Raw genomic sequence first — 20,403 nt, 5'->3', positions numbered from 1 at the left:
GGGAAAGAGAAGAAGAAGGGGAAGGGAAGAGGGAAAAGGAGAGGACAAAGGAAGAAGGGAAGAAAGGAAAAGAAGAGAAGGGGAAAAGGAAAGAATAAAGAAGGGGAGGGGAAGAAAGGAAAAAGTTTTACAAGCCATAGAAAGCTTTACATAGTCATCGGAATCACCAAGCTACTAGAAATGTGAAACCAACCTTAATCCATAGACAAAGAGTGACTGGTATGACCTTTAGAAAGCAATCAAAGGCCCCTGTGTTTACTACAGAATGTAAACATGTAGTCTATCACAAGACCAAGAAAACCCAACCCTCTGGAAAGTGAGTTATTCCAGGAAATGCCCTGTGGCCTGACTCCTTCCAAGGACACTCAGCACAGAAAGATGTCCTGTTTTCACTAACCTTGGCTTTATAGCCAGCTATCTTCCCAAGGAAAGGAGAATGAACAGCAGTGGGGAGAACAGGGTTAAAGGGGAGGGAAAGGGAGAGGGACAGAGAACATCTTTGCTGCCCAGATGTAATGATTTTTTTAGAATTAGGAGGGTCCTTCTTTATGAGATCATACTTTGTTCTAAGAAAACGAAAAACGGCATGGTGGGGAGGGGGGAGGGAAGGTGCAAATATTGTATAAATGTCTTCTGGATTTGGGGAGAATGGGAGAGAAAGAGCTTACCAGATACAAAGCAACTGGCTACTTCATGCAGAATTATATTATGTGAGTTCATATATAGAGAAATATATATATACATGTATGTGTATATATACATATATCTGTAGTTCATATATAGAAAAATTATTCAAGATACCTCAACTCTGGAACCACAAGATCTCAGGGAATGCTTCAAGGTCATCAAACTTTCTTTTAAAAAGTGCTGACAATGCAAGTTAATGCTGTCCTAGGGACTATGTTAACTAATAAGGGAGGTATTTCTTTCAAATACAAAAACAAGAGAAATTTATTTTGTCATTTAGTAAGTGAATTATTCTTTCTCTTTTTTAAAACCTCTTCCCACTCACCCTCTACTGCTCCACCCCACCCCCAACACAAATATATATCTCTTGGAACCAAACAGATTTCTCCAAGATATATCAAATGTTATAGAATAAGTTAGAGGATTCTCAAAGTGCTTCAAATAAGTAACCACTACAAACAGTTTCAATACAACAAAATAACTGTACTCAAGCCACAAGTTTATCATACTGAAAGAATCTGGAGAGATTCTTGCTTAACAGTCCCAAAACCAGAGGGAGAAATGAAGCATCCTAAAAATCTGAACGGGGGAATGATCATCCTGCTCTGATGGCTCTTGATAATACAGAGGTGATTTAGGTTCTTGGAAGCCAAGCCAACAAGCTTTAAAAGGCTTTAGGCACAGTGCCTCCCACACAGCAAGTTCTTAATAAGTGGCACGCACTCTAGGCAGCCAGCTGGCACAGTGCTGGATCTAAAGTCAGGAGAACCTCAGTTCAGATTCTGATTCTGAGATTTCCCTAACCTTGTCAAGATCCTGGAAAGTCACTTAACTTCTATTTCCCTCAGTTTCCTCATCTATAAAAGAATGATAATAATATAAGCACCTCCTCCACAAGAAAGTGGAGGGGGAAAAGAATAATATGTGGGAAATGTTTACAAATCTTAAAGAGCTATACTAAAATATTTGCTATCATTAGCAATTATAAGTGAAGTGTCAGATTTGATAGCTATTTTCTGAGAGGCCAATGTAAGAAGCATGGGTTTTGAACTAGAAAGAGTTGGAATGGAGAAGAAGATCTCTAAGTTGCTTCTACCACCATATTTATCCTAATAATACAATACAATAACAATCTTAATAATACAATACAATAAGCATTTATTAAGCACTTATTATGTACCAGACACTGTTCTAAAGAATGGGGAGAGAAATTTAAAAAGACATCTCTGTTTTGACTAACAGCTAAAATCAGATAGGCTGGTCTGTAAGACATTTTCAGCAATAATAAACTCAGAGAGACCATTTGCTAATTTGTTTTCTAGGTTAGCAGAGAAAATATTCATAATGATGAAATGGTAGCTAGGAAGCACAGTGGAGAGAGAGCAGGACTTAGGAAGCCCTCAATTCTAATCCCCCAGCAGACACTTATTAGCAATGAGACTTTGGACAAATCACTCTGCCTCAGTTACCTTATTTTAAAAATGGGGATAATTAATAGTCTCTTTCTCTCAAGGTTGTTAAGATAAAAAGAAATAACATTTATAAAAGTGCTTTACACAGCTAAAAGCACTAGCCTATTATTATCACCAAACTTTAAAGAAATAGTAAAACAGTAAATTGAGACTACCTCTTCCTTGTAAAGTAAAGTAAATAACAGAAAGGGAAGATTAAATGATCAATACAAATTTCTATTCTCTTGGATTATATATGAAATCGGGTAGACACAGTAAATTTGATATCCTCCAAGGGATGATCAACCAATGCTACATTTCGATCCACTCTGCTCAGTCTAACAGGGCCAAACCAAAGGTATATCTTAGAAGAAAGTTCTGCTACTATTTTTCTATTCTATTGATACTGTTATTCTATGTGTTGGAATGGTAGGTAGAAAGGAAAGAAAAACATTTTTGATGAAAAGTGCTTGTCTTGAAGTTCAACTGCTTGCTAAAATCTCCTTCTCCTCAGGTATTAAATAATGATGATGACTTTGTGCAACTCCATCTCACTTAAATCTAAATCATGAACAAGTCAAGACATCACTCTTGTGATATCATTGGTCCTTTTCAAAAATAAAGAATAAATAATATCCATTACAGAGAAAACTAGGCTTCTGATAAAGGTAAGACCTCAGAGCAGAAGTACCAAAAAAGTAAAGACGTGAAAAATGATATAAATTATAAAATATAAAAAATCTATGAATTCTTTCTTCTTATTCTTCCTTTCTCCCCATCCAAAACTAGATTTTCTAAGTACCTTAATAAAAATGCACATAGTGCTCTAATACTTAATGTACACAAAGATAGTTAAATAATATTAAATATAGCATATGTCTAAATTTTTCAAAAGAATGGATAAGGTGGAAAGGGAAAATGCCTTGCAATGCAAACCTCAAATTGGAAACTTCACTAGCTTAAAGGGATCCAGTCATTTCAGAAAGTAATTTGGAATTATGTTTTAAAAAGAGTAGGGGATTAAAATGCCAATCCTCTTTAACACAGAGATCCCATTTTTAAGCATGTTCCCCAAGGAGATCAAAGACAAGAATAAAGGTCATGAATACACCAAAATACTGATAGAAGCAATTCTTCCAGTAACAACAACAACAAAAACAACAAAAACCACATAAAAAAAACTGGAAATAAAATAGCTATCTATTCAAGGCAATTGTTGCATATTAACATAAATAGAATATTAATATAATAAAAAATGAAGAATTTAGAGAAATATACACAATGATACTTATGTAAATGGATAGAATACAAAAAATCCTAACCTGGATGCTATAATATAATTATGCTGATCCATCTCCTTTCTCCTTCCCTTCTATGCAGAGATAGAGGATTATGGGTATGGTGTAGATTCAGTTTATTATGGCCTTTTTTGTTATAGTAAACAACTATAAACAAAGTGGGTACCAGTCCATTGAGGAATGGTTAGGGATATTATGTTATCTTAACACAACATAAGTAAATAAGTCAGCATTAAAGAAAATACTCAGGTCAGTCAAGTCTTTACTCCTATTTAGACTCTACTTCTAACTCTGGACTTTATCATGCTACCCATCTCAAGTTTCTTCACCATCATATTTCTCCATCTCTGGCCTTCTCACACTGGAAAGTGATAATAGTTGAGGTTTTTTCCCCTTTTCAGAATTCTACAATAGGCAAGTTAATTCAGTTTCTATTGAAGAAGAATAAATTTCCAATAAACAAAGATCTTTAAAAGGACTTTAATTTTTTTCACACAAATACATACATGCATGTAAATATTCTATGGAAACATCATACCTTCATTTAAATTCCCCAGAGACAAATTTGCCACTACAGACTCCTAAGTACGTAGATTCTTCTACATATAACAAGAAAGAGTCATAGAAATCACCTACCAGATGCTATAAAATTTCAACATTCAAGCATTTCAACAATCAGTTTAATAAGCCCAAGAGCATTTTTATCAATTTGCTAGGAGACCCTTATTTTGAAATAAAAAATAAAATTAGACTCCTAAAAAGAACACAAAAGAAGAGTGAAAGATATTTCTACAGCTGATAGCTGATGTGACAGACACCAATTAACGAAAAAGGATTTCAGAAGTTTGCTGCCTCTGGATTTGAATTTTTCCAAATTTAACTCTAAGCCTTAGCCTGAAAGCATGTGTAGGCATAGTGATGTACACACACCCAGTGCAGAAGAAAATTCCTACAGATTATGCCATGTACCAGATGGGCAACAGAATGAAATAGAAAATCCTCTCCACTATTTTGGAGGCCTAATTCCTGATATCTACTCCATGTTGTGCTGGAAAAAAGCCCCAAACTTCTTATCAATTGGTACTTGGATCACAAATGCTAACAGGCAAAGGAAGAATCCAATTTTTAAAGCCTTCCTTAAATTCTTCTAACTTATCTAGCAAATAGCTAAGTAGTTTTTGCTCTCCTTTTGGTAATTTTACAAGAAGAAAAAAGAATCATTCTAAATCACACAAGCCCACTTTTGGTTACTAAATAAGAGAGTGTTAACTTTGGAGACTGATTTCAAAGGATGAAAATTTCCATCTTATCACTGGGTTTACATATCTTCTTTTTTAATTTGTTTGTGTCTTCATTGGAGACCTTCCAGTGTGAGAACTCCTTTGACTGGCAACTCATTTATAATTTATATTCAGATTATAATCTCAAATGCTATTTCCAACTCTTGACCCCCAGTTGCTGATTTGTCCATAAAGGTTACTCTGCATATGTCACACACACCCCCTTTGTAATGTAATCTCCAAGAGACTTGGGGTTGCATTTATTATTTCATTACATCCTCAGGGTTTAACACAGGACATACTAGATAGTAAGCTCGTAATAAGTGCTTGCTGATTGATAGATTACATTATATTACATTGATAAATTACAGAATTGAGAGGTTCCATGCTCAGCCTATGCTTACATAGGAATGTATGTCAGGGACTGGACTCAGATCCAAGTCTTCCTGACTCCAACACTAGTCTCAATCATACTGCTTCCAGACCTACCTTAAAGAACTAACCGAAGAAAGCTATAAAAGTCAGACATCAAAACCTTTTCTCCAGGTTTCTTTTCTCATCTCTTCTCCACCTTTGGCTACCTCTCCAACTCTAATACCAAATGAAGAATTTTTCCCAGACTAATTGACATCCTCCAGACAAGGTCCTTCTCTTTCCTTGTGGGCAGATGTTATTTGCATACTGACATATTGTAAATCTAGTAACCCAGGTAACAGGACTTCAGTTAGCAACTGCAAATTGAAGGTCAGCTTGATTCCTTCTAAAATTAGAAGTCAAAGAAGCCTGATTTTTAACAGTTCAAAGTAGGATGTTTGGTTTGCTAATAAATTCCATTTTTATAACAAAGTTTTAGTTGGGGGCTTTAATGCTATGCAATGAAAGTAAGCTGAAGAACTTCAATGTGGCAGTAAGATTTGGTTTTACATACTAATATATTCTCTCTCCCAACTGCTGTTTCTATTAATAATATCACCATTCTCCCATACTTGAAACTTTGGAATTATCTATAAAATGAGAAGGTTAGGCTAGATGGTCTCAACAATTTAACTAGCTCTAACATTGTAACTAGAGAGTTACATCTGCATTTTCCTAGAAAAAAGTTTTGGTACCAGGGAATTAGAGGGAAGGAAACATACAATAGGGGATTTCCAGGGTTGGATACTTGTTCAAATGGAGGCAACAAAATGTTAGTTAATGTATAAGAAACATTGGGAAGAATTCAGAGAAGCATGGGAAGATTATGAACTAATACTGAGTGAAGTAGGCAGAAACAAGAAAAAATTATATATGTAATCACTACAATGAGGAAAATGGAAAGAAAAAAAAAAAAAGATCTGAATACTGTGTAATCATAAAGACCATACTTAGGCCCAGAGAAAGGATAAGAAGATACAATTCCTTCCCTTCTTTGCATGTCATTATACCCAGTTCATAATTGTTCCACTTTGCCAAAATGCTTTTTTAAAAAACTGTTCCTTTTTTTCTTTTGCTATAAGGATGGATTTTAGAGTAGGAGAGGGGAAAGAATTAGATACAAAAAATAACACAAATTAAACATTTTTTAAAAAAAACTTAAGTATTATTGCTGATCTCTCTGCAGATAAACATTTTCAGAATTTTCCCTTATTCTATTCTATTTTTTCATTATCCTCTTTACTTGTAAGGCCATGAAAGGGGAGGACCATCTCATAATCCAATCTTGACTCCATCTGTTGGGATAGACCAGAGTTTTAATGGTGACAGGGAAATAGAGGCAGGATCCTTTCATGAGTATTAACAGTTAAAATTGAACAGGTAGATAGAAAAATTGGAAAGAACATGGGGACTTAGAATCAGGAAGATCTGAGTACAAATCTGAGTCAGATTCTTACTAGCAGTGTTAGCCTGCTTTTAAGTATTTTGTGCCTCAGTTTCTTCATTTGTAAAATGAAGATAATAATAAAACCCATCTTATAGAGTTGATATCAGGATCAAATAAATTGCTATATACAAAGTGCTGTGCAAGCCTTAAAGTTCTATATTAATGTTAGGTATTATTATTATTATTATTAAAATGAGACTTTTATGTTCTTCTACAGTTCCTTCCTGAAAACACAGGTAAACACAAATTCTAATAAGTTCATGCCTTCTGGAACTCTTAGAGTTCCAGCCAGCATCTAAAGAGAATTAAACAAATAACATGCGTAATTCAATTCTAGAATGCTGCACTTCAATGACTGACCTGCTTTTTTAGAATCTCTAAAGAAATCACCCAGATCTTGGAGAAAGCAGCCAGATGGCTTGAGTTTGTGAATTGTGAACACTGCTGATGAATTAAACATAGCATGTAAGTTTGTAACTTTCATAAGAAATTTTTTTTCTGGTTTGAGAAATATTACAGAGTAATATTTTCTAGAGCTGCAAAGTATCTCAGAAGCTATGTAATTAAAACTCCTCTCTCCCATTTTACAAATGAAGAAACTGAAACTCTTGGTGATCAAGTGAAATGCCCCAGATATAAACAGAGAAGGTAAAATTTAAACATCCTTCCTCTGACTCTAAAATCAATGCTTTTTACACTGTATCACATAACAATATACAGACATCAGTCTGGCTTCTTATTTTTGCTAATTTTATGCTATAATGAAGTTGGCAAAATGCTTTTTAATGAATTAAATTCTATATAAAACTTAAAAAACTCTAAGTTACTTAGTATTTTGTTATCCATTTATAAGAAGGGGAGAGGCAGGAGGGAAAGACTGAACTTAGGTTCAGGCAAACTGGATTTACGTTTCAGGAAACTCTTATCTACCAAAGAGATTGATCGTATTTAATAGGAATTCTAATATATTGAGAGAATGGAAAATTAAGAAAGGAGGAAGCTATTTTCAAAGTAATCTTTAGAACAAGGCATTATTAAACTTTTCCCACTCACAACTCCTTTTTGCTGGAAAAATCTTCATGTGACTGCAGGTATATAAGATAGATATACAAATCAAATATTTACTGATAATATTAATCATAATTTTGTGACTCCCCCTGACTCAGTTATGGGACTACATATGGGGTCCCAAACTATTGTTTAAGAAGTTTTACTCTAGGGAAAAAACCTAACTGCAACAACTTTTAAAAATTAATATTATGCTGTTGACCTCACTATACTAATTAGCAACTGTCTCAATTGTCCACTAACTACTAGCTCTAGCCATAATTCACTGGATTCCTGGACATCGCATCAGTTGCCATGTTATAATCCTATTCTGAAAATCATAAATCAAATATATCATGCTCCTGGTAAGATTAGGTCAATATGCCAATAAGCTCCACTATCTCTATAATTTTCCAAACTAAAGTATTTTCCCTTACCAACCTATAAATGCTATCTCCTCTAATAAACTACCAACCCCTTTGGGGATAGAAAATCTTCACTTTTACATTTGTATCTTAATTGCTTAACACATAGTAAACATTGAATAAACACTTTTTCATTTATTCATTCATTTATTCATTAAATATATATTCATTCAGCCCTCACACATTCACCAAAACTCAGTTTGGGGTGGAAGGGGGGGGGCATTAAGAGAAGAAAGGAAAGAAAAAAGAAAGGAGAAGAAAAAGTGAAGAGAGAGGGAAGAAGAAGATAAGGGGAAAACTGAGAAGTATTACCTATTAAGGTCACTAGTAAGATAAGAAAATGCTTCAGAAGAAGTGCTTTCAAATTCTTGTTCTATCTCTCACTACTTGTATTATCTTAGCAAAATCATTTAACATCTGTGGGCCTCAGTTTTCTCATCTTTAAAATAAGGCTGTGGAGAGATTTACATGAACTGATGCTAAGTGATGTGAGTAGAAGCAAGAGAACATTTATGCAGCAACAAGAAGATTGTGTGATTATCAACTGTAATGGCCTAGGCTCTTTTCTACAATGAGGTGATTCAGGTCAATTCCAAAAGACATGTGATGAAGAGAGACATCTGCATCTAGAAGAGAACTATGGGAACTGAATGTAGATCACAGCATAAGATTTTCACCTTTTTGGTTTTGTTTGCTTGTTTTGTTTTTTTTTTTCCTTTTTCATTGTTTTCTTTTTTGATCTGCATTTTTTTGTGCAGCATGATAAATGTGGAAACATGTATAGAAGATTACACATATTTAACATATATTGGATTACCTGCTATCTAGAAAGAAAGGGAGAAAAATTTGGAACACAAGGTTTTGCAAGAGTGAATATTGAAAAATATCTTTGCATCTATTTTGAAAATAAAAAAATAAAAAATAAGAGGCTGCAGTAGATGACTTCAGAGGTCCCCTTTCAGCTGTAAATTTATGTTTATTCTTATTACTGGAGTCATTGAATGAAACACAGTTGTACCAGCTGTGGCAGGTCTGTACTTCAGTTTCAAATAGTAATTAAATTTCTTAATGGAGAGGTCTGGGATTCTTTTTTTTTTTTATCCCCTAGGGTGGCTCTTAGAACAAATCTGAATCTGAAGACACTCCTTTCCACAGTTCTCAGCTCCAGATACAGAAGAGAATGAAATCTAAGGAAAGGTTCAGAACTATGACTTTGATGGGGAAAGTAGGGGGTCTCAATTTACAGGCAGGGCTGCACATGGGCCTGAGAAAGATCTATTGAAAACATAATACCAGCTTCATAACACAACCTGAAAAATTTAGTAAGATAAGAAAGTGCTCAGAGAAAGTGGTTTCAAATCCTCATTGTACTACTTGCTACTTGTATGCCATTGTATGCCAAATCATTTGATGTCTGTTAGACTGTTAAGAGTTAGGTCTGGAAAAGACTTTGGATCTTGGAAAGAAAAGAAGGCCTAAGGGAAAAAAATTACCTTTCTCAAATAACACAACTAGTACAAGCAGCTAAGTTGGATTCAAATCCAGATTCTTAGGACCCAAATTCAATATTCTCCACTCATCTGAAATATAACTGCTTTTAAAATTCCACTTTACTCCAGAAATCAAAAGCTTACACACAGATTTTGGAGTTGAAAGAAACCTTAAAGGTCCTGTTCTAGTCCAACCTCCTCATCCTATAGAGATCAAAAGTGTATTTGGAGTATTGATTTGTCCAAATCACATAGGTAGAAATTGACCAGGCCAAAGTTCAAACATGGCCCTCTAATTCCAAATTCTGCACTTTCCATGTTATCTCACAGCCTCCCATTTCATTAAAAAAAAAAAAAAAAAACCAACTTTCTCAGCAGCTAAGGTTTTGTTATTTCTTTGTTTTTTGTAAGGGGGGGGGGGTTGGAAATAAAGGCTAAGCCAAGGGGCAAATTAGAGAATTTGAGACCTCATTGTGCCATTCAGAGGCCCTAAAGAGTAGAAGAATATTTTTTTGTTTTATTTATTGCTGAAATATATTTTTTAAGTCTTCCCTTTGGAAGTAAAATAGCTTTCCATGGGAGGTAACAATATGTTAAACTGAGGAAAACTTATATTCAGATCCATCTTCAAACAGTTGGGTGATCTTCGTAACACCATTTAACCTTTCAGATTTCCTCATCTCTAAAATGTAAATAACAACAGCATCTACCTTCCCAGGGTTGTTATAAAGATCAAATTATGCAGTCCTTTGCAAACCTTAAAGCACTAAAAAGGTTAGCAATCATTATTTCTAAAAAGCTCTTTCTTTTTTATGAATTTTTCAACTACCCCTTTATAGACTTAAACTGAGCTTAAACCTGACTTCTTTATCTCTCTACATATCTTGTTGTTAGATTCTGGAATAAGAAGGTAATTATTGCCCTGTTTGTCTGCTTTAGACAAGACTTATGCTGTTCTGCATAATAAATTATGTTTCCAGTGCCCAAGCTATTATTAGGTTTGATCTTCACAATAACCCTGTGGAAAAGGCTGTGAAGGTATAACTATCCCTACTTACAAAATGATGGAATAAATTTGAAAGAAGGAAACAAGCAAAGAAGGAAGGAAAACCAGAATCCAATGGATGTCTATAAGTGGAGGAATGACTAACCAAATTGTTATGAATTCAGTGGAATATTTCTGAATCATAAGAAACAGAGAAATTTCAAAGGACCTTAGTTAGCAAGAATTGAGGCGGAATGAAATGAGAAAAAATTATACAAAGAAAATAACAATTAAAGAAAATCAGCTTTGAAAAACTTGAGAACTCGGACCAATGCAATGACCAACTAAGTATCCAGAGGATTTATGATATATATTACCAACCTCCTGAAAAAGAGATGACAGACTTAAGAAACAGATTTATATTTTTGGAAGTGGCTATTGTATAAAGTGTTATTTACCTAATTATTTATTACAAGATTTTTCCTTTCTCTGAATTTTCTACATTGATGCTAAAGTGATAAAAGTAGATTAGCACTTTCTTATTCAATCATAAACTATACTGCTTGGCATCATTTGTTTTTTTAATAGTATTTTATTCTTCAAAATACATGCAAAAATAGTTTTCAACATTCACCTTTGCAAAACTTTGTGTTCCAAATTTTTCTCCCTCTGTCTCCTTTTCTCCCTCTCCAAGAGAGCAAACAATACAACATAGGTTAAACATGTCAATGATTCTAAATATAGTTCCATATTCTTCATATTGACATCATTTGTGTAGAATATTCTGTTAACTATGGCAGAAAATGGAGGGAAAATGGAATTGATTTGGCAATTCCTAAAAATTTAGAGCATGGAATTGGGGGGAAAAGATATTCTATAGTAAATATTGAATAAAATCAGGGCAAGAGGCTAACCATTGTGGTACAGGTGCAGGAATGGATTAACCTGATACTTATATAAGCTGTTTTTAATTCCTACTGGTGTCACTAATTCAATGCAGGACTTTTAAAGTCAACATCAATATTAACTGATGCTGGTGATGTAGAGCACAGCTTTTTAAATTTAAACTCACTGTCCTTTTTTGCCCAAGAAATTTTTACAGGACAAGAAAAATTTTTTAACTCTATTTTTCTTAATTAAAGCTTTTTTATGTTTGTTTGTTATGTTTGCCCTTTTTGTAGTGGCAAGAAACCAGAAACTGAGTGGATGCCCATCATTTGGAGAATAGCTAAATAAAGTATGGCATATGAATGTTATGGAATATTATTGTTTTGTAAGAAACGACCAACAGGATGATTTTAGAGAGATCTGGAAAAATCTACATGAACTGATGCTAAGTGAAATTAGCAGAATCAGGAGATCATTATATACAGCAAAAACAAGATTATACAATGATCAAGTCTGATGGATGTGACTCTTTCCAACAATGAGATGTTTGATGCCATTTCCAATTGTTCAGTGAAGACAGCCATCTACACCCAGGGAAGGACTGAGGGAACTGAATGTGGTTCACAGCATTTTCACTCTTTTTGTTGTTGTTTGCTTGCATTTTATTTTACTTCTTTTTTTTTCTTGTGCAGCAGGATAATTATATAAATATGTATACATATATTGGATTTAACATCTATTTCTACCATGTTTATCATATATTGGACTACTTGCCATCTAGGGGAGAGTGTGGAGGAAGGGGGAAAATTGGAACACAGAGTTTGCCAGGGTTAATGTTGAAGAATTGTCTGCTGTTTTGAAAAATAAAAAGCCTTAATAAAAAAATTAAAGTTTTTTTAAAATTTCAAAACATAAATATTTATATTTATCCTACAAACTTCATTCCTACAAAATCCTGTATTCTAATTTTTCCCTTCCTTCCTCCCACCCCCTCCTTGAGTCAACAAAAATCCAATATATGTTAAAACATGTACAATTTCTCTATACATATTTCCACAAATATCTTGCTGCACAAAAAAAAAAAAAATCAAATCAAAAAGGAAAAAATGAGAAAGAAAACAAAATGCAAGCAACAACAAAAAGAGTGAAAATACTATGTTGTGGTCCATATCAGTTTCCACTGTCCTCTCTCTGGGTGCAGATAGTTTTCTTCATCACAAGACCATTGGAACTACTCTGAATCACCTTATTGTTGATGAGAACCAATGACAAGAAATTTTTACACACACGCACACACATAATAGGTATACAAAATAAACATTTACTGACAAATCATAATTTCACAATTCCCACATTTAGTTATGAGACCCCTTAAGGAGTTGCAAACCAAGTTTAAGAACCTAAAATCTAGAGATCAGTCTAATTAGTTTTAGTGAGTTCATCTCACTACAAAGGTAAATTTACTACTCAATAGATTAAAATAGGAGAGAAATGTCATGGGGAATTTCCTGTATTCATAGTGATTTGAGAGTCTTCTTCCTTGAGCATAAACTAATATAAATCATTTTTTTCCATGTAACAAGTTAGCATAGTTAAGCAAAAACAATTCCTTAATTGTCCATATCCAAAAACAAAAACTTCAAGTCAGGAAAGTCAATCTTGACACAATGTGAGTTTACTAACAATTAGCTTTGGGGATTTATCTGTTTACTAATGACCTATAATTGATAATAGTAAGCCAAGAATGAAATTAGAGGATATAAGAAATAAAAGGGATTAAGTTGTTTTGTTTGGTTTTTTAAGTTAATTCCTTCACCCTTTCTATTTCTGAAGTGTTAATTGACTAGGTTATCATAAGTTGAGGGCATTTGTTATTGTTGATTTTCAAATAAAGGACATTATTTTTAAATTTTGCTCTCTGCCAATCCAAATTTTACAATGAAGCTTTCTGTCCTCACAGGGCAAGAATTACACTTGGCATTATTCCAAGAATGTTTTCCACACCTTCAAGAAACATTTTGCTTTCAAATCTCAGTTGCCATATGCTGCTGTGAACCACACACACACACACACACACACACTTATATAATAACATCTTTTTTTTTTTTTAAGAATAAGAAAAACTTCAACTGGAGATACAGAAAGAAGAATCGTGTTCTAAATTTTCATGGATTCACAGAATCTTAAAGATGAAAGGGATCAAAAAAAAAAAAAAAAGATGAAAGGGATCTCCACAAATAATATTCTCACTCTTTTTGTTGTTCACTTGCATTTTGTTCTTACTCATTTTCTTTCCTTTTTGATCTAATTTTTCTTATGCAGCAAGATAATTGTATAAATATGTTTTTATATATTGGATTTAACATATTTTTAACATATCTAACATATATTGGATTGCTTATCATCTAGGGGAGGGATGAGAGAAGATGGGAAAATTTTGGAACACAAGGCTATATAAGGGTCAATGTTGAAAAATTATCTATCCATATGTTTTGAAAATAAAAATCGTTAATAATTTAAAAAAAAAAGATGAAAGGGATCTCAGGAATTATATACTCCAACTTAAACTTATCATTGACTCTTCACTTGAACTTCTAGCCATAGAGCACTCAACAGCATTTCAAAAAGCCTGTCCCACTTTGGGATTGCTCCACTTGGCAGGAAGTTTTACTTATATCAAAATAAAGAATGGATATCTGCAACTTTCATCCTGCCTTCTAATTCTGCCCTCAATGTCAGTCAGAACAAACCTATTCTTGGATCTTCCACATGATAGATTTTCCAGCTCATTCAGTCTATGAAACCAGAATGATGCTATACTTCTGCACAATATTTTTATAATCCCCTTAATTTACTCAATGATTATTTATTTAATCTCTAATGTTTAATTCCTAATCATCCTCAAAAGCAACTTTTGTCTTATTCTTACAACTTTTCAAAGAAACTCTGGAAGAAAGTCTATAAAATGGAATGAAGATTGTTGGTTTTTGTTTTGTTTCAAATAAGATTTGCCTGTAGAAAAGAATATACACTTTTCTGATTTTTTTCTAGAAAAAGTTCAGACAACATTGGGAAAATTATTATCACGTAGCTAATAACTTTACAAATTCAGAGTTGTAGCCTAAAAGCAAAAAAATCTCTATATTATATTAATGGGCTATCTTCTGAGATTCAGAAGATCAAGTTAAAAGACACTAGCTGTCTAACCCTGGACAAGTCATTTAATCATGATTGCCTCAGTTTCTTCATCTGTACAATGAGTCGGAGAAGAAAATGGCAAGTCACTTCAAGAAAACCCCAAATGGGGTCACAAAATCAAACAAAACTGAAAAATCAATGAACACCAAAATTAGTTTAAATCAAATTCACTTGTTAATGATTAACTATCTATGGGGTACTATGCTAAACACTGAGGTCATAAAGAAAAAGAGACAAAAAAAAGTCCCTGCTCTCAAGGCACATATAATCTAATGAGAGAATCAATATACAAATAATTAGCTACAAACAAGATATAGGAAGAATAAATTAGCAATAATAGTAAATGGAAGGTAGTAGTATTAAAGTAAATCATTCAATAGGAATTGATGGTAATGTAATTCTACCTTCAAAAAATGTGAGGTTTCTGTTATATTAGTAGCATAATTAATAATTAATAAATATTTGATACGGGATGCAACAGCATCAGTCTATAATTCTCTCGATATATGTTAAGGTATGACAGACTATCAGAAGAAAAGAAATGTCTAATTCTTAAGATTTTGTTTTGGTATGGGCTGTATTCAAACTTTAATAGTTAAGGAAGTAACATGAAAAGAGTATTGGACTTCCAATGAGAAAAGCAGAATCTAGCTTCAATTCTGACATTTATTGGTACTTAGCAAATCATTCTGTTTTTCTGGGCTTCAATTTCTTAATCTGTAAGATGGAAATAATAATATTTGTGTTCACAAGGTTCTTGTGCTGATCAATCTATGCCAAGTGCTTTCTGAAAAAGTATAATACTGAAGCAATTATAATTATTAATAATAATAAAATAAAATAGCAACATGAATCACTGAAATTCAATAAAAATGCTTAATTAAGATTCTGTCAACTAGAAATGTCAGCAATTGCCCAAAATAACATTCTTTCTTTTCTTCAATATATATTGATTAATATATGTAAATACAAAGGGCTGAATCACATCTAAGTACGTCTGCAGTACAGGTATAAAGTTTTCTCATCACTGATTAGAAGACCACAATTAAACAGTCATTGAAAATTCTAGCTACCCAGGAGGCTTAGGCTAGTGGATCTTGTGAGCTTGAAAATTCTGAATTGCACTGGACTGTGCTAAATCTAACAGGAATATGGTAAGAAACAAAGAGAAAGAAAGGAAGGAAGGAAGGAAGGAAGGAAGGAAGGAAGGAAGGAAGGAAGGAAGGAAGGAAGGAAGGAAGGAAGGAAGGAAGGAAGGAAGGAAGGAAGAAAAAGAGAGAAAGAGAGAAAGAAAGAAAAGGAGGGAGGGAGGGAGGAAGGATGGAAGAAAGGAGAAAAGGAGGGAGGGAGGGAGGAAGGATGGAAGGAAGGAAAAAAGGAAGGGAGGAAGGATGGAAGGAAGGAAGGAAGGAAGGAAGGAAGGAAGGAAGGAAGGAAAATAAAGAAAAAAGAAAAAAAGGAAAGAAGGAAGAAAGAGAAAGAAGAAAAGCTTTTAAATTCACTCCTTCTACTTTATTGGGGGTAAAACTCAATGAAGGCCACAAATTCTGGAATTAACTCTAAATCCAGCTGACCATCTTGCCAAGATGTGACCTTGGTCACCAGAGACACTAGGCAACACAATATGAGTAGTTTGGCATGAGTACATCAGAAGTGTTGAAAGTGAATCAATAGCGTCATCTGAGATGGCAAGCACAGCTTCTAAATCAGAAAGAAAAATAAGCCTAACTAGAAAGAAAGGTTCTAATGGTATTAGAGGACAGCAGAGGGTCTGAAGATCCTGTTGCAAACAAGAGTAGTGATAATTAACTCAGGCACCATTTATTACAATATAAACATTTTGCAGACTGTTTGACTGCAAACATTAAGACCAAATCTCAATGAAGAAATTCAAAAAGATGAAAAGAGAAAACAAAGCCAGTCCTGTGAAAAGAAAAAGAACTCATACAGGAATACCTGTCTCATCTCTGGAAGATGCTAAAGCACAGGCTTAATAGTTTACTCAGGTGATTTTCTGACTAGGACAATTATGCTCTCATAAAAATTTTTTATTACAAAACAAATCAATTTCATTTCAGATTACTTGCTATCTTGGGGAGGGGAGAATAACAGTATCCTTTTATTCAGCAATCCTCATTTGTATTGGATCTAATTATCAAATCCCAAATAACAACAGAAGCTGACATTCAAATAGCACTTTACTCCTTACAACTATGTGAAGATAAACAGCATGAGTATGACCTATCCCACTTCAATACCTCCCTCTTAGGAGAAAATGACTTCAATTAAATCAGGAAACATCTATTAAATACCTGAGTGTCAAGTTGTATAGGGGAAAGAATATGAGTTCCTGTCTTGGTTTCAATATTTCTTTCATTGAATGACTGTAGACAAGTCATTGACTCCCTCTGGGCCACAATTTACTCTTCAGTAAAATTAAAATAAGCAGGACTTATGCTAACTACTTCACAGAGCTATCAGTTATGTACTTAGAATATGCTAAAGTTTTTAAAAAGTGAATTATTTTAATGATGATCTCTTTTTACTAAACCCAAGGGAACTTGCCTCAATCCTTAGCCTCTGACCTCTCTATAACATCATCAATACTTCCCATATGAGAACTTTTGTGACATTGCCTAAATAGTCTTTCTTAATTGCCCTTGCTGAACTTTCTATGCATTGACTATGGGTGGACCCTCTCAGTAGTATCCTAGGTTCATTTTGTTTTACTATCTCATTTGGAGATTACCTCTGCTCCCATGAGTTTAAGATGTTCAACTCAGTTCTCCATTACCAGCTGTCTACTGGATTTTCCCCACAGGCAGCTGAAATTCAACATGTTCAAAACAGAACTGAAGCTCCCCAAACCCACTTCTTTTCCAAATTTTATTGTTTTTGTCAAAGGCACCATTATCCATCCAATCACCCAAGTTTACACCTTCAGAACCATCCTTGATAATTCCTACTTTCTTATCTCACCTAACCAAATAGTTGCCAAGTCTTGTCAGTTCTACTTCTCTCCTTGAGAGCCACCACCCAAGTTCAGATCATCATTACATTTTACCTGGACTACTATAGCTGCATCATATTTGGTTTCTCTGCTTCAAATCTCCCCCCTCTCCAAATCATTCTTTACAAGTCTCTCAAAGTGATATTCTTTTCTTTTAATTATAGCTTTTTATTTACAAAACATATGCATGGGTAATTTTTTCAACATTGACCCTTGCAAAACCTTCTGTTCCAAATTTTCCCCTCCTTCATCCCATCGCCTCCTCTTGATGGCAGATAGTCTGATATATGTTAAATATGTTAAAATATATGCTAAACCCAATATATGTATACATATCTATAAAATTATCTTGCTGCACAAGAAAAATAGGGTCTAGAAAGAAAAAATGCCTGAGAAGGGAAACAAAAATGCAAGCAAACAATAACAGAAAGGGTGAAAATGCTCTGTTGTGATCCATACAATTCCCATAGTCCTTTTTCTGGGTGTAGATGGCTATCTTCATTACTGAACAATTGGAACTGGTTTGAATCATCTCATTGTTGAAGAGAGCCGCGACCATCAGAATTGATCATCACATAATATTGTTGTTGCTATGTATAATGATCTCCTGGTTCTGCTCATTTCCCTTAGCATCAGTTCATGTAAGTTTCTCCAGATCTCTCTGAAATCATGCTGCTGATTGTTTCTTACAGAACAATAATATTCCATAATATTCATATACCATAATTTATTCAGCCATTCTCCAATTGATGGGCATCCACTCAATTTCCAGTTTCTGGTCACTAGAAAGAGGGCTGCCACAAACATTTTTGCTCATGTGGGTCCCTTTCGCCCCTTTAAGATCTCTTTGGGATATAATCCTAGTAGAAATACTGCTGGGTCAAAGGATATGCACAGTTTGATAACTTTTTGAGCATAGTTCCAAATTGCTCTCCAGAATGGTTGGATCTGTTCACAATTCCACTAGTAGTGTATCAGTGTCCCAGTTTTCCCCCATCCTTTCCAACATTCCACATTATCTTTCCCTGTCATTCTAGCCAATCTGACAGGTATATAGTGGTATCTCAGAGTTGTCTTAATTTGAATTTCTCTGATCAATAGTGATCAAAGTGATCTTTTTATTATTATTATTTTTATTTTTTTAATAATTTTTTATTGATAGAGCTCATGCCAGGGTAATTTTTTTTACAACATTATCCCTTGCATTCACTTCTGTTCCGATTTTTCCCCTCCCTTCCTCCACCCCCTCCCCCAGATGGCAAGCAGTCCTTTACATGTTGAATAGGTTACAGTATATCCTGGATACAATGTACGTGTGCAGAACCGAACAGTTTTCTTGTTGCACAGAGAGAATTGAATTCAGAAGGTAAAAATAACCGGGGAAGAAAAACAAAAGTGCAAGCAGCTTATATTCATCTCCCAGTGTTCTTTCTTTGGGTGTAGCTGCTTCTGCCCATCTTTGATCAATTGAAACTGAATTAGCTCTCTTTAACAAAGAGATCCATTTCCATCAGAATACATCCTCAAACAGTATCATTGTTGAGGTATATAATGATCTCCTGGTTCTGCTCATTTCACTTAGCATCAGTTCATGTAAGTCTCGCCAGTCCTCTCTGTATTCATCCTACTGGTCATTCCTTACAGAACAATAGTATTCCATAACGTTCATATACCACAATTTACTCAACCATTCTCCAATTGATGGGCATCCATTCATTTTTCAGCTTCTAGCCACTACAAACAGGGCTGCCACAAACATTTTGGCACATACAGGTCCCTTTCCTTTCTTTAGTATCTCTTTGGGGTATAAGCCCAGTAGAAACACTGCTGGATCAAAGGGTATGCAGTTTGATAACTTTTTGAGCATAGTTCCAAATTGCTCTCCAGAATGGCTGGATGTGTTCACAATTCCACCAACAATGTATCAGTGTCCCTGTTTTCCCACATCCCCTCCAACATTCCACATTATCTTTCCCTGTCACTCTAGCCAATCTGACAGGTGTGTAGTGGTATCTCAGAGTTGTCTTAATTTGCCTTTCTCTGATTAATAATGATTTGGAGCATATTTTCATATGTCTATAAATAGTTTCAATTTCTTCGTCTGAGAATTGTCTGTTCATATCCAAAGTGAGATTCTTCAGGCACAGCACTCCTTTGTTCAATAAATTCTGATGGATCTCTAGGATCAAATACTAACTTCCATCTTTGGCTTTTAAAGCTGTTCACAACTTAGCTTCACCTGACCTTTCCAGAATCATTACATATTATTTCCTTTCCTGAACTCTATTGTGCCAGCCAAACTGATCTTCTTATTCCTCATTCACAACATTCCATCTCCTGTCCATATTCCTATATCCCATGCTTAGAATGCACTCTTTCCATACTTCCATCTCTGAAAAGTCTTTGTGGCTTCAAGGCTCAGCTCAAGGGCACCTCATTTCTTAGGCATATCCTGATCTCAATTCTCTGGTACTCTCCAAATTCACTTTGTCTATATTATTTCCATTAGGTCCTATCCCTAATAGAACATAACTCCTTGAGGTTAGGGACTTTTCTATCTTGTAATATTTTAGAATTGCACATATTTAACCTATATAAGATTACTTGCTCTCTTGAGGAAGGAGAAGGTGAAGGAAGGCAGGAGAAAAATTTGGAACACAAAAGCTCACAAAAATGAATTGAAAATTAACTTTCCCATATTTGGAAAAATAAAATCCTATTGAAAAACTTTAAAATAATAAATAATCTTGTATCTTAACATCAGTACCTTGCATATAGCCCAC

General features: G+C 34.3%; 1 protein-coding gene across 1 annotated transcript in view; it reads right to left on the bottom strand.

Annotated features, from left to right (window-relative positions):
• Window positions 1–20,403, bottom strand: part of PITPNC1 (phosphatidylinositol transfer protein cytoplasmic 1) — a 361,819-nt gene that overhangs the window by 240,251 nt on the left and 101,165 nt on the right. The gene's annotated exons all lie outside the window — the stretch shown is intronic.

This window comes from Antechinus flavipes, chromosome 4 (genome assembly GCF_016432865.1).
Source record: "Antechinus flavipes isolate AdamAnt ecotype Samford, QLD, Australia chromosome 4, AdamAnt_v2, whole genome shotgun sequence".
NCBI lineage: Eukaryota > Metazoa > Chordata > Mammalia > Dasyuromorphia > Dasyuridae > Antechinus > Antechinus flavipes.
The sequence above is the reverse complement of the archived record's forward strand: the minus strand, read 5'-3'. Positions and strand labels throughout refer to the sequence as shown.